The 15,803-nt window shown below is 41.1% G+C and overlaps 1 protein-coding gene across 1 annotated transcript in view; it reads right to left on the bottom strand.

The window, feature by feature from the left end:
* The window catches only part of bmpr1aa (bone morphogenetic protein receptor, type IAa), a 66,603-nt gene extending 51,848 nt beyond the window's left edge, over nucleotides 1–14,755 (bottom strand). The window contains exon 1 of the mRNA XM_073481837.1: nucleotides 14,532–14,755. The gene's annotated coding sequence lies outside the window, so the exon portion shown is untranslated. The remainder of the gene's footprint in view (nucleotides 1–14,531) is intronic.
* Nucleotides 14,756–15,803: the final 1,048 nt, after the last annotated feature.

Genomic DNA, 15,803 nt, shown 5'->3' with positions numbered 1-15,803 from the left:
TGTGTCCAACAAATGTGAAGACTTGAGTAAAGTATTGTGGAAAATGTACTCCGTTACATCGATCACTGGTAAGATTAAAATGTCTCCAGTGTCAGACTGCAGTCTTTTCACCTGTGGAAATGTTTGTGGATTTGTTTTGTGTTGTTTCGTTTCATTTGTTAAAAAATATTTCATACCTTTTTTCCATCTGACCTGCTGAATATCCCAGATGATATGGTCAAGAAGTCATACTGTGATTATTTTGACGGACATGTGATTGATTCGCTCTGTGATTCGTGGGAATCATTATTTTTATTTTCACTGAAACAAACATATGTTGGCATCTGTACCAAACCAACATGTTTTCTTACATCTGGAGAGCAACATTAAGAGTCCGGTGCTTCATTATAATCCTATTTCGTCACGTTACCTTCATCTAATAATGCAGCTTCTTGTAATTTGGATGTTACACTTGGTCATACTGCGATTTTGAATATTTTGTGATTGGCTATGCAGCACTGCAGCCCTGTGAATATCTCCAAGTCTTGGACTAAACAACTGAAGTCAGAAACTTGGCTTGGGGGAAATCACGGAGGACATTTTGCACGATGTTCTGACAGTTTATAGACCAAACAATCAACTGAGTAATCTGCAGATTGAGTTCAACTAAAAAACAGCCAGTTGCAACCCTAAAAACAAGACCTTCTTTCTAACAGACAAAAACTTTCTTCCCAAGTTTGAGCAAAGAAAACAGAATTAAAAACCCTAAAGCGAACGAGCTACGAAGCCATTAAAGTCAGATTACTGTCCTCCAGCTACGCCACCACACTGTTAGAGCTGCTTCAGCTCCTGCCTTCACTTCCAGAGACACGTTTTAGTGATTTCTGAGTCCAGGTCTGATCCTCAGCTTTGGTCGTCTCCCTGCAGCAGCTTCACCTTTAACACACATCCTGGAGAATGAAAACACACGGCACAGGATATAAAATATCTCTGCAGGGATGGAGGGGGAGGTGGAGGAGGTGAAGAATCGTACCTCTGTGTGCTCAGCTCCCATTTACTGCCTTTATTTATCTGCTGTGCTGCAGCAGAGAGGCTGGACGTATGGAGGAGGAGGAGGAGGAGGAGGGTGGATTGCATGTTTTCCTCTCCGGCTCAGCCACTCTGTCTCCAGGCCGCCGGGGGAGGAGGAGGAGGGAGGAAAGGCAGACAGAGGAGAGCGCTGGAGATGTGAAACCTGATCTCCTTCCCTACCTCCTCCCTCCCTGCCTCCCTCCTCCACCTCCACCACTGCCACCTCGCCTGCCAGAGAGCCTCAGAGACTCCCTGAGTAATCTGATCCTCAGCCTCAGACTGGAAACACACTCCAAGAGAGGGAGAGGTGGAGGAGGGAGGAAAAGAAGAAATGCAGGGAAAGAAAAGGGGCAGGGAGAAGGATAGAAATAGAGCCGAGGAAGGAGAGAGATCCCCGAGCTCTGCCTCCAAGACAGAAACATTCCCAGGAGACAGAAAACTGAGGAGAAGACGGAGACGAGGGAGAAAGACAGAGAGGTTGTCGGAAAGAAGAAAGAAAGAAAGAAAGACCTGTTTGACTCTCATCAGCTTTTAAATCACATTTTATAAATTTAAACAATCATCGTCAAACAGTCTGAACGGACACAATGTGAGTTCTCTGTAGAAGTGGTTTTAGTAAAGAGCCGGCAGAGAAGTAAAGTGTGAAGAAGAAGAAACAGATGTAGAAAATACAGAGAGAGGAACAAAACTCACAACATGAGGTAGAAAACAGAAACGTGCTGATAACTCACAGCGTCTGCTCTTTCATTAATTATGTACAATTTTCTTTCATGATCTTTTTTAATCATGTTTTCATGAGAAGGATCAGTAAAGACAAATGAGCTGATGCAGAACAACAGAAACTAGGAGCAAGAAAGAGAAAGATGAGGAAGAAGAGATGAAATAGAGAGAAACAGTAAAAACAGAGGAAAACTAAAGCAGATATTAAAATTGTTGAGTTTATGGCTGACAACATTGTTGCTGTAACATTTAGACTTTCAGTTCCCAGTTCATTCGACACCCTGTTAACTTTCCCTCATCAATAGAAACACGTCTCTTTGTAGCTTAAAACAATTCAACAGCAGCACAAACACAAACTACATCCTCCAAGTGATCGTACAGCTGAATCAACAGCTCTGAATCAACAGCTCTGAATCAACAGCTCTGAATACACTATTAGCTTCATGACATCATCACAAGTCTGCAGCCTGTAAACCTCCGTCACAGAGTTATGATCCATCTTACAGATTTACATAAGATATCTGTATTAAAAAGATGAAGTTTTATATATTGTAGATTGTTGTCATCTGAGTTATTAACCGACTTTCTAAATAAAACAGTTCAGATTTATCTGCTTGTATACACAACACAAGGACTTACTGCAGGACTGTTGTATTAGACTGTATTGGTTTTATTTCAGTGAACCTAATAAACTGGCAAATAGGTGTATAAATCACAATATGACAAATGTGTGTGTAACTTTGTTCCAATGTTACATTCAAGACTCTGATAAAAGTCAGTTCTTTGATTACTGAAGTGTCTACAACAATAACAAGACGTCACCAGACAAATTATAATATACAGTTACACTCACTTCAAAACATCAGATCTCATGACAGAAATGACAGAAGTGCCGACTGTGATGAACATTTGTTCATCGACCACAGAACAACGTGTGGACGGATTCACTTCAGGACAACAAACATGGCTGCCATCAACAGGAACATGGATGTTGACCACAGAGGAGAGAAGATCTACAACCAACCACGAGACAGAATCACAACCACCAACCCGACACCATCGGATTGGCCGACTGAACTGTGTCACCTCAGACTTCAACCAATGATCATGTTTTTGTTTCTGACCAGTTTATCTGGCTGATATTAGATTTTTCCATAAACAGTCCAGTTCTCCTTCTGCCAGGCTCCAGCAGCATGAACTGGTCTTTACTGGACTCTGGTCTGGTCCCAGAACATTTTATAAGAATAGACCTGCAGAGACGGAGAGACACCGCAGACTAATCCCTGCCTGATACACAATCAGTGTCAGAGAGATAACACACCGTCTGAGTCCTCGGTCACAGCCGCAGATGGAGGACGGCGTCTTTTAACCTTTGTCCGTCCCTGAGGACACAAAACTACATGAATGTTTCAACACACAGGCTGCAGGACACCAGTGATCCAACAGAGGCTGTTTATAATATGTTGCTGATGCTTGGAGTCAAATCCTGCCTGCAGAGTAAAAGTCTAACTGGATCTTTATCTGGGCCTTTTACCGGCCTGATCAACACTGAAGAACAAATAACATAACAATTTCAATGTGATGTTTTTGAGCATTGTTTCTGTTCTGATGTCACAGATGACTCAAAGCATCAGGACTAAATGAAATGTGTTTATTTCTTCTGGAAAAACAGACTGTTTCAAAACCATCATTTCATTTCTACTCCAGCTGAAACTAACTGGTAAACTGGTTCATGTCATTTTCCTCATCATTCGTTCATTCTAGGGCTGCAGCTATCGAATATTTTTAGAATCGAGTATTCTACCGATTATCCCATCGATTAATCGAGTACTCTAATAAAAAATAACTTTGCATTATTAAACAACAATACCAAATAATGCATAACGAAAATGACAGGCCTGTTAAACAGACCAAGCAATTGGCTTTCATTCCTGAAAAAAACATACAGGTATTTATTCCAACTATTCCTAACACCGGGAGTAAGGGTGTGTGTTTGCTTGTGTGTGCACGCGTGTGTGAGGGAGAGTGAGAGAGACGAGCCGAGTGTGTGTGTGTGTGTGTGTGTGTGTGTTATTTGGTGTAGGCTATTACTCTCTTGCAATTTAACACGAATTAGTTTCCACATCTTAACATGATATCTAGTCATAGCGACATCAGGCTACAGCCTCTACAAACACCATACGCTCTAACTAGCGATGGCAGGCTACGTTGCATTAGCTAACATCAATGCTTACATTAGCTTGTGTCGGTGACGCTTGGTGAGCTGGTGTTAACAACTGGATGCTTTCGGTTCAGATGTTCAATCATTGTTGACGTGCTGTTGTGGTACGCCAGTTCTGCATTGCAGTAGACACATTGCACTTTATCTTCTTTTTTAAGCGTGAAATGATCCCAAACTTTGGACCTTCTCTGTCTTTTACGGACGGTTTCTTGGCTCTCCGACATCGCGCCCACTCAATTCTGAACGTAGTGGTGTGTGTCCGCAATAACAGTCCGTGTGGAAAAATGATCCCTGAGCTAAGTAGGCCACATAACGCAGGTGATAGGAATTAAACGAAGCCTCGAGGCAGAGGATTTGCTTCGATCATTTTTTGTAATCGAATTATTCGAGTTACTCGAGTAATCGTTTCAGCTCTAGTTCGTTCATTCCGATATCAGGGAGAACAAAAATCCCAATATCACTATGAAGGCTGACGTTCTCTTCTTACACATAGAAAATATAAACTCCATGCACACGACGATCCACCTCGATGTTTCAGATGAGGAGAGGGGGAGAGTTTCGCTGCAGTTCTGATCCGGAGGTAGAATGTGAGCCGCAGCAGAGGAGAGACGGGTCTGTGTGAATGGAAAAGCCGGAGGTGTAACTTTGTCACTTTCCAGGATGTTTGGTGGGTCAGGATGTCATCACAACACATTATAACTGCATCATATGATTATAAACAGTCGGCCGATACATGTTTAGATTAACGGCTGGAAACACGTGACACACGTTGTGTCCCGTCACACCTCTTTTGGACCTGCAGCTTGGTTCAGTGTGAACAAACAAAGGCGGTGTAAAGACGAGCCTTTGTTGCAGCGATAATGTGAAGTCTGTGTGAAAAGGGCTCATGATAAACACAATAATCCCTCAAATGTGGATATCAAACACTTGAACCAGTGAGATGTAACAGAGACTCAATATTTTAACAGTTTAACAATAAACTTTATTGTTAAAAAGAATGATGCATCTTTTTCTGCCTTATGTTGAGTAAAAATAAAAATTTTGTAAGTGTATATCCGACAACATATATACTAATGCAAATATATCTATGATCGGTCAATATGTGACATTTTACAGCTATTAGATTAGATTAGATTGAAACAATCCAACATTAACATTAATAAGAAAAAAAGACATGATGGAGGACAGAGAGGTGACGAAAACCAGAGCCTGCTCCATGTATCGGTCCGTTATCAGTCTGTTATCAGTCCGTTATTGGACATTGCCGGCCTGTCACGGATATAAATACATATATACATATATATATATATACACATACATATATACAGTCATGGAAAAAATTATTAGACCACCCTTGTTTTCTTCAATTTCTTGTTCATTTTAATACCTGGTACCACTAAAGGTATAATACAATGAACACGACAAAAAATGCAGCTGATCACATAATACTTTATGTCCTATTTGACATTCTTAAGCTTAATTGTATTCCCAGGGTATATAAGAGGCCATTTCATGTCATAAGCAGCACTGCACATGCAAAGGCTTAGAGTGGTTTCCTGCTTACATTCAAGCCATAGCACAACTCAGAAGTTGTCAGCTCTCACATAATGCCTAAAACAAAAGAATTATGTGAAGCCACAAAGGCAGCCATCTTGGCACTGCTGGAAATTGGCATGAGTGAGAGACAGGTAGCAAAAAAACTAAAGATCTCCAAGACAGCTGTTCATTACAACAAGAAAAAACAAGCCGAACACGGCACTACCAAATTGCTACCTGGCCGCGGCAGGAAACGTCTCTCTACCCCACGAGATGACCGTGCACTCGTCCGTTCCTGTGTCAGGAATCGTCGTCAGACCTCCAGGGACCTTAAAAATGAGTGGGCACTGTCGAGAAATGTGACTTGTTCGGCAAGGACAGTTCGAAACCGACTTGTTGAAGCTGGTCTGAAGTCACACAGAGCACGGAAGAAGCCCTTCATCAACGAAAGGCACAGGAAGGCCCGGTTACTCTTTGCTAGGGATCACAAGGATTGGACTGTTGATGATTGGGCTAAGGTTCTCTTCAGTGATGAATCCAATTTTGAGTTGATGCCCACTCCAGCTAACTTACTGGTTAGGAGGAGGCCTGGAGAAGCCTACAAACCAGACTGTCTTGCCCCTACAGTAAAACATGGGGGTGGATCAGTGATGATCTGGGGTTGTTTCAGTATGAGTGGAACAGGGCAAATGCAATTGTGTGAAGGGCGAATGAACCAGGTCATGTACAGGGCTACTCTTGAAAACAGTCTTCTTCCATCAGCTGGAAAACTCTTTCCTGCCTCGAATGACTGGATTTTCCAACAAGACAATGCCCCTTGCCACACAGCAAGGTCAGTTAAAGCCTGGATGGAGAACCACAACATTCGCACCATGCCTTGGCCTGCTCAATCACCAGATCTGAATCCAGTTGAAAACCTATGGAAAATCATCAAACTCAAAATGGAGAACCACAAGCCCAAAAACAAAGCAAATTTGTTTGAATTTGTGCAACAGGAATGGGCTGCTGTGACAGCAGAACAATGTCAGAAGCTGGTGGAGAGCATGCCAAGACGCATGGCTTCAGTCATCAAAAACAATGGTTACGCAATCAAGTACTAACTCCTGTGTGTATCATGTGTTTAAAGCAAACAGAAAAGAAAACATGGAATGCTTAAAAGCAGTGTTTTTGGCAGTACAGTGCCATAGCTATTGATGTAAGAACTTAAGTGATTTTGGTTACTATCAAGAAAACCATGGAAAATGGCTAGATATCAGCTCTTAAATTAAACTCTTACGAGCTATTTTTGTTGTTATCATTATATTTGTCCAAACAAATGTACCTTTAGTTGAACCAGGCATTAAAATGAACAAGAAATTGAAGAAAACAAGGGTGGTCTAATAATTTTTTCCATGACTGTATATATATACATACACATACATATAAACGTATTATACATATACATATATATATATATATATATATACATATATATGTTGGGGATCTGTGAGGCGTCTATTTCTCAAACCAGAGACTCTAATGTACTTGTCCTCTGACCGGGGCCTCTCACTTCTCTTTCTATTCTGCTTAGAGCCGTCTGTGCTGTTCTCTGAAGGGAGTAGTGCACACCGTTGTAGGACATCTTCAGTTTCTTGGCAATTTCTCGCATGGATTAGCCTTCATTTCTCAGAACAAGAACAGACTGTCGAGTTCCAGAAGAAAGTTCTCTTTTTCTGGCCATTTTGAGAGAATAATCGAACCCACAAATGCTGACGCTCCAGATACTCAACTAGCTCAAAGGAAGGCCAGTTTTATAGCTTCTCTAATCAGCACAACAGTTTTCAGCCGTGCTAACATAATTGCACATCAATTAGCCTTTTAACACGATTAGCTAACACAATGTAGCATTAGAGCACAGGAGCGATGGCTGCTGGAAATGGGCCTCTGTTCACCCGCGTAGATATTCCACTAAAAATCAGCCGTTTCCAGCTAGAATAGTCATTTACCACATTAACAATGTCTAGACTGCATTTCTGATTCATTTAATGTTATCTTCATTGAAAAAAACTGTGCTTTTCTTTCAAAAATAAGGACATTTCTAAGTGACCCCAAACTTTTGAACGGTAGTGTAAATATATATATAAAAAATATAATATTATATATATATATTTAATATAATATTTTTATTATTTTGGGGGCTGATATATAATATCTAGTCTATAGTGTCTCACTCTCTCACTCTGTCTCTCTCAAATTCAAATTCAAATTCAAATTCAAAGAAGCTTTATTGGCATGAAAGTTTTACAACAATGTTGCCAAAGCATCAAAACACAACTCGTCCAAACACTCGGACAGAACACAACAAGTAACAACATGAACACAACACCAAGATTGATTTACATTATTTATACTAAATACAGTGTGTGTGTGTGCATGTGCCTGCGTGTGTGTGTGTTGATGTTGGTGGTGTGTGTGTGTGTGTGTGTGTGTGTGTGTGTGTGTGTGTGTGTGTGTGTGTGTGTGTGTGTGTGTGTCTCAGGTGTGCATGGTGACACATATTGGGCAGCAGGTATGCCCTGTCTCCTTCTCCCAGGAGTATTTTAATGTTGAGAGGTGGTTCAGCTCTTTGAACTCTGAGATTACAGAGTTGAACTTGTTAAAATAAATGTTCCTGCTTTCGTTGAATGCTTTACATTGTAGGAGAAAGTGCATCTCTGTCTCAGCCTCACCTGTCCAGCAGTGACCACATGTTGTGTTGTCTTTTGGTTGCCGTGATTGTTTGTGTCTTCCTGTTTGGATGGTCAGTTTGTGGTCACTGAGCCTGTACTTGGTGAGCATCTGTCTCTGCTTCCTATCTCTGACAGCAGAGAGATGTTCTGCTCTTCATCGTCTCTTTTTAGGGCGAGATAACGTTCTGATCCACTTTGGCTTTTAGTTTCTTCTTTCCAATGTTCCCGGCAGGTTTCTTTACATTGTGTTATAATGTGCTTTCCTCTGATTGGTGTTTGGAGAGCAGTGTTGTTGTGAGGCTGGTCAGACTGTCTGAGAGGGGGCAGTCAGCCTCAGTACCAGCTGATATAGGGGCTCTTTTCTGGGCTCAGCTCTTGAGTCTGGAGGCTTTGGAGTGGAGGGCGTCTCTGGCTGGATTTCAGCTGGTTAAAAGTTGAGCGTTCTCTGTTGGATGTTAATTATCAGTGGGTCTCTGCCTCATTCTGCTCTACATGCATTTGTTGGTGTGTTTCTGTGTGTGTGTAAAATGTGTCTGCTGAACTCTGCATGTAAAGACTCTGCTGGATGTTTGTCCCAGCGGGTTCAGCTCTGATGACTGAGTGGACCCAGACTTCACTACCGTACAGCGCAGTGGGCTGGATGACACTATCAAATATGTGAAGCCAGATTTTGACTGGAATTAGGAAATGATAAAATGTCCTCTTAATTGCATGTCGGGCTCTTCCAGCTGTTTCTTTTAGTGCGTTCACTGCCATGTTGAAACTCCTGATGCTGTAATGGTTATACCAAGGTAGCTATAACTCATGCTGCGTTCAATGATGTGATTATTTATGGTAAATTGGTGTTTGTTCTCCTGACATCTGGGGCGTTTTTGAAAGATCATGACATTAGTTTTCTTCATGTTTACTGCCAGGGCCCAGTTCTGACAGTACTTTCCTACTATGTCCAGCTGCTGCTGTAGTCCTTGTTCAGTAGGAGACAGTAGAACAAGGTCACCAGCATAAAACAGAGACTTCACCTCTCTGTCCAGGAGGGAGAGGCCAGGAGCAGCACATGGATCCAGCTCACCAGCAAGTTCATTTATATACACGTTAAATAAAGTCGGACTTATATTGCAGCCCTGGCGTACTCCTCTCCTCTGGGTGAAGAGTTCAGTTTGTCTCCAATTTTAACGGTACACATATTTTCCAAATACATTGATTTAACCAGATGGTACATGTTGCCCCCTGTACCACAGTGCAGGAGCCTGTAGTAGAGCCCTTCATGCCAAACAGAGTCCAAAGCTTTCTTGAAGTCAATGAAACAAGTGAATATTTTACCACTTTTTGTTTGGTGAACATGTTTGTTAATTAAAGTGTGAAGGGTATATGCATGGCGGTGGTGCGGTGTTTTGGGAGGAAGCCAATTTGACTTTTACACAAGATTGAGTGTTACTCAAGGAAATCCAGTTTTCTTTTATTCAGAATACTCCAGAATAATTTACCTGGGCAGCTGCTGACACAGAGGCCACGGTAGTTATCAGGGTCTGATGTGTCCCCACTCTTATGAATGGGGGAAATGAGCCCTTTGCACCAGATGTCAGGAAAACATCCCGACTGTAACACAATACTGAACAGCTTTAACTTTAACACTCTCCCTCTCTCTCTCTCTCTGTTGTTGTGGTCTAGCTTGCTCGCCCTGTCAGTCCGTCAGTCCGTCTGTTATTTCGGTACCACAGATCCAGGGCTTGGCTGCAGAATGTGCAGCTGTCTGACAGGTGGATAAAACCAGATTTTAATTTCTAACAACACGTTATCGTCTTCCTCGTCGTCTGATTGGACGCTCTCCATCTCAGCCTCGTGGTGAGCGAGCTCGTGGTGAGCGAGCTCGTGGTGAGCGAGCTCGTGGTGAGCGAGCTCGTGGTGAGCGAGCTCGTGGTGAGCGAGCTCGTGGTGAGCGAGCTGCTCAGTCACAAATAAACAGTTTTAAAACTTATTATTATTGTTAGCGTGTTGGACACACAGACACAAGAGGAAGTGGCTCTAAAGCCTCTGCATTCAGCAACAGTCTGTAACGTTAGTGGAGAATCGGGTCGCACCATTCAGAAGCTCATAAGAAAAGTTCACATTTTTAAGTGTGTCTTTAAACAGCAGTCAGACGTTCACATGAACACAGACAGGTTTCATTTACTGTCATCAGTCCTCCTGTTCATACTGGATATTTAAGAATCACTTCATAATCTGATCTGATCTGATTAGTTACTGTGATCTGAATATGAAGTTCTGTATGTTGGAGCTGAACCATCCAGAGAAACACAAAGACAATGTTGTGGAGGACAAACACACGATCACACTGATGAGCTTCAGATCAACTTTGGGATATAGTTTGCATAAATTAAATAAAACAAACTGTGGATTTTATTTTCTATAGTTTTCATCTGCAGCATAAAGAAAGAAGATGTTTCGCAGCCACAGCAGAACCTGACTGTGGTTTCATGCAAGACTCGTTAACGGGTCAGGAACAGGAACCAGACATTACAAAATGAGAAACATAACCTTGTTCTGCTGCTACAAATGTTCTGCTGCTTGATACAAAAGAAAAACTGGCACAAAATATCACAACATGTAGATTTCTGGATATCTGATCAATTCATCGTGTTTGTTTGTGTGTTTGGTCAAATGCACGCGTCAGTAAACTCACTGAAACCTGATTCGTGATTATTTGGTCAAAGCTCAGTTATCTGGTGAAGATTCCTGTTTTTTTATTCCCATCGCAGAATAACTCGCAAAAACAACCAAAATATTCCAATATCAGTTTTTTCTTTTCAGTTTTGTGCAAAGATATTTATGTAATTCCTAATTAAGAAACGATCCTCTGATGACATCATCCACAACTCAACCTGCACAGAACAGGAACTGAGAAGATTAGTTACCTGAAGACGTCTGATAAACACTTTGACTGGCTTCGTTCTGACTCTGGTGACACATTGTGGTTTGTAAGAGGGTCAGTTACCTGGTGACTGTGGCTCTTCTGCGCAGACTCAGGTGGAAACATGAATCAGTAAGATTTTATAAAAACAGAATAATCAACAAGTTAAACTGCACCAATCAACAGGGAAGCTGATCTGGATGAGAACGAGGCAAAGATATGGTCCAAAAACCACAGATAATGAGATGTGATCGACAATCACAACTTTCACTTTCACTAAAAAACTATTAAAATGATGACGAGGTGACGTTTGTTGGAGCGTTTCCAGAATCAGATGTCAGAACGTTTGCAGCTCCAGACTTCATTCACTCAATCAGCTAAACATATAAATTATAATCGTATATTCAGTCACAACTCATCAACATATTTATAATCGTATATTCAGTCACAAGTTGTGACTGAATATACGATTATAAATATGTTGATGAGTTGTGACTCACAACTCATCAACATATTTATAATCGTATATTCAGTCACAACTCATCAACATATTTATAATCGTATATTCAGTCACAACTCATCAACATATTTATAATCGTATATTCAGTCACAACTCATCAACATATTTATAATCGTATATTCAGTCACAACTCATCAACATATTTATAATCGTATATTCAGTCACAACTCATCAACATATTTATAATCTTATATTCAGTCACAACTCATCAACATATTTATAATCGTACATTCAGTCACAACTCATCAACATATCAGTTCTAATCATCACTCTGCTCCATCAGCAGCAGACGCTTCATCCTTTCTGTACTGGATCCACCAAAAAGCCAATCTTTACTATATTAATGAGGTAATAACACAAACTTTGTTCTGTGAGTGAATAAACAGCTGCTCAGAGGAAAATCAGGTCCCAGAACAGTTTGAAGCTAGACAGGTGGCAGGGTCCGCCACATATAACCAAAGTAAAACAGGACGACAGTTTGATTATTCAGTTTATTAAGTCATGACAGCCAATCAATGAAGATCTCTCAACAAGAGAAGTTAAAGGAGCAGTCTGTAGTTTAAAGGAGCAGTCTGTAGTTTAAAGGAGCAGCCTGTAGTTTAAAGGAGCAGCCTGTAGTTTAAAGGAGCAGCCTGTAGTTTAAAGGAGCAGCCTGTAGATTAAAGGAGCAGTCTGTAGATTAAAGGAGCAGTCTGTAGTTTAAAGGAGCAGTCTGTAGTTTAAAGGAGCAGTCTGTAGATTAAAGGAGCAGTCTGTAGTTTAAAGGAGCAGCCTGTAGTTTAAAGGAGCAGTCTGTAGTTTAAAGGAGCAGTCTGTAGTTTAAAGGAGCAGTCTGTAGTTTAAAGGAGCAGCCTGTAGTTTAAAGGAGCAGCCTGTAGTTTAAAGGAGCAGCCTGTAGTTTAAAGGAGCAGCCTGTAGTTTAAAGGAGCAGCCTGTAGATTAAAGGAGCAGTCTGTAGATTAAAGGAGCAGTCTGTAGATTAAAGGAGCAGCCTGTAGATTAAAGGAGCAGTCTGCAGTTTAAAGGAGCAGTCTGTAGTTTAAAGGAGCAGCCTGTAGTTTAAAGGAGCAGCCTGTAGTTTAAAGGAGCAGCCTGTAGTTTAAAGGAGCAGCCTGTAGGTTAAAGGAGCAGTCTGTAGTTTAAAGGAGCAGCCTGTAGATTAAAGGAGCAGCCTGTAGATTAAAGGAGCAGCCTGTAGATTAAAGGAGCAGTCTGTAGTTTAAAGGAGCAGCCTGTAGTTTAAAGGAGCAGTCTGTAGATTAAAGGAGCAGCCTGTAGATTAAAGGAGCAGTCTGTAGTTTAAAGGAGCAGTCTGTAGATTAAAGGAGCAGCCTGTAGTTTAAAGGAGCAGCCTGTAGATTAAAGGAGCAGTCTGTAGATTAAAGGAGCAGTCTGTAGTTTAAAGGAGCAGTCTGTAGATTAAAGGAGCAGTCTGTAGTTTAAAGGAGCAGTCTGTAGATTAACGAGCACAGAAAGATCTTCACTGGCTGATTTTAAACAAACTAAATAAACAAACTCTCTTTGTTTTCATGACTGAATAAACTGAATAAACAAACTGACCTTAAAGACACAGTTTATACTGTTTTACTGTGTTTATATGTGGCGGGCCCTGCCACCTTTCTAGCTTCAAACTGTTGTGGGACCTTATTTTACTCTGCTGTTTTATTCGCTGATGGAAAGAAAATATGTTTCTGAGATTGAATTACTAAATATTAAAACTTTGTTTCTGAGTTTGAATTTCTTGTACAGCCTGAAGCCTCTTTAAAGACGAGTTATGTGATGTGGAGCTGAACTTTATGTGAAGTGAAACATCTTCAGAGACAAATTAAGTTTCTCTTCACTTGTTCGACCTGTTTTCTGTCTGTCAGTGAAAGTGAACAACACATCCTGTCTGAATAAACCAGCTGTGATCAACGTGAACATTAAAGCTGATAACGGCTCACACAGTTTTAACGCTGTTAGCCGACGATGCTAACTACTTCAACAACAATGACGTGACACCCAGCAGCATTTAAATGAAATAAACCACATGAACGTCATAAAACACCAGAATTATGAACAGGCTCTTATTAACCAAGTATTTCTTCCTCTTTAACCACAATAAACTCTCACGGTAGCTACACAGCTAACGTTACACACAGTTAGCTGACCTGGAGTAAACTACAACAACTTCAACGTTAGCTCGTTTTTAAAGTGACTTTATCTGTTTAAAAAGGACAATATGCCCAATAATGACCACGAGACTGATCAGGATTAATAATGTGGCAGAGGTTGGTGCTATATGTTGGTATTATAAACCCCGAGCTTTGTTGTAATTACAGAGAGCAGTGTGAACTATGCAGCACAGTTAGCTAACAGAGGAATGTGGCTAACAGGCGTTAAACATTACAAATCTCTCCGGAGACAAAGCTAACTGCAGAAAACTTCACCACGATAAACTAATATTGTGTTAATATAATTATTCATGGTCGGTTTTGGTGTTTTTGTAATAAACTATGATTTTAAACAACAAAAAACACAACTTCGTGCTGCAGCGGAGGTGAAACTAACTTTTTTTTCCACGACAGCAGCCAGGGGGATCCGTCTACCTCCTGGCGCTCAAAAAATCTGTTCGCAGAACTCCCGATCATTATTGCCAACTTATTCCCACCACCATGCTTTATAATCAATTACATCAGTCATACAAACACGAAGTGCTTTGAGAATATCAACATTTCAAGTTTAAAATGAAAAAGACATTTTTAACAGGACAAATAAATCATAAACACGAAGCATTCCAGCCCTGGGAGTGCGTTAGCTCCAACAGATAGACGGAGCCCAAAAGTCGGGCTCAGACCCGCAGGCTGGATCAACTTTACGATTTCTTACCTTTCTTCTTCTTTCTTCACTTTCTCCCGCCGACGTGGCGCAGCTTTCGACGGTATTTCATCCCAGTTGTTCAAATCCAAAGTCCCAGCAGAACAGGGCGACAGAAAAGCGTTAGTTTCCCAGTTTAGTTGCGATACTTCAGCGTCGCTGGCTCGTCGCGGCCGCTCGCTGCGCTGCGGTTTCACCGTCTGATGGTGGCGAGCAGCCGGACAAAGATCGTGTGTGGAGGACACGATGGATCACCCTGTGATCAAAACAAATGGCCGAACTTCCGGTCAGCAAGAGTGACTGTTGGTTGACACGCCCGCGCTCGTTTTTCACCTTTCAGGTGTTTTTGAAACAGCTTCGAGTTTTTTAAAATGATTTTTTAATAGATCTTCTGAGTTACATGTTCACTTTACCTTTGTTTTCTCTTGTTGTAGTGTTCCTTTCAGGGCTGTAGGCATCATTGAGTACAAAACACTATTTGATTAATTTTATTTAGATAATTTGGAGAAGTTGCATCCTACAATTAAAGAAAAACCAACAGGAAGAGTATTTTATTTCTACACTCAAAATTTACAAATCTGAGTCAAACTTGGTCCATGCTGCCAACAATAAGTTGACTCAGATGTTGTCAAAAGCTCTGGAAACTAAGATTAGCTTGTCAAAAATATTTCAACAACACTTTTTAAGAGTTGTAATAAAAAGAAAGCAAATAATTCTTTGCTAAAGATTTGGTGAAGAAAATGTCTGCTGAGCTTTCAGCCACACATCATGGTCTTCATCAGCAGCAGAAAAGAGAGCAAACTCCATCTGCTGCTGATGGACATGACATGAGATGATGGACATGACATGACATGATGGACATGACATGATGGACATGACATGATGGACATGACATGAGATGGTGGACATGACATGATGGACATGACATGAGATGGTGGACATGACATGATGGACGTGACATGACATGATGGACATGACATGATGGACATGAGATGATGGACATGACATGATGGACATGACATGAGATGGTGGACATGACATGATGGACATGACATGATGGACATGACATGACATGATGGACATGACATGAGATGGTGGACATGACATGATGGACGTGACATGACATGATGGACATGACATGATGGACATGAGATGATGGACATGACATGATGGACATGACATGAGATGGTGGACATGACATGATGGACATGACATGATGGACATGAGATGATGGACATGACATGATGGACATGACATGAGATGGTGGACATGACATGATGGACA

The sequence above is a fragment of the Pagrus major genome, chromosome 15 (genome assembly GCF_040436345.1).
Source record: "Pagrus major chromosome 15, Pma_NU_1.0".
NCBI classification, from domain to species: Eukaryota; Metazoa; Chordata; class Actinopteri; order Spariformes; family Sparidae; genus Pagrus; species Pagrus major.
The sequence above is the reverse complement of the archived record's forward strand: the minus strand, read 5'-3'. Positions and strand labels throughout refer to the sequence as shown.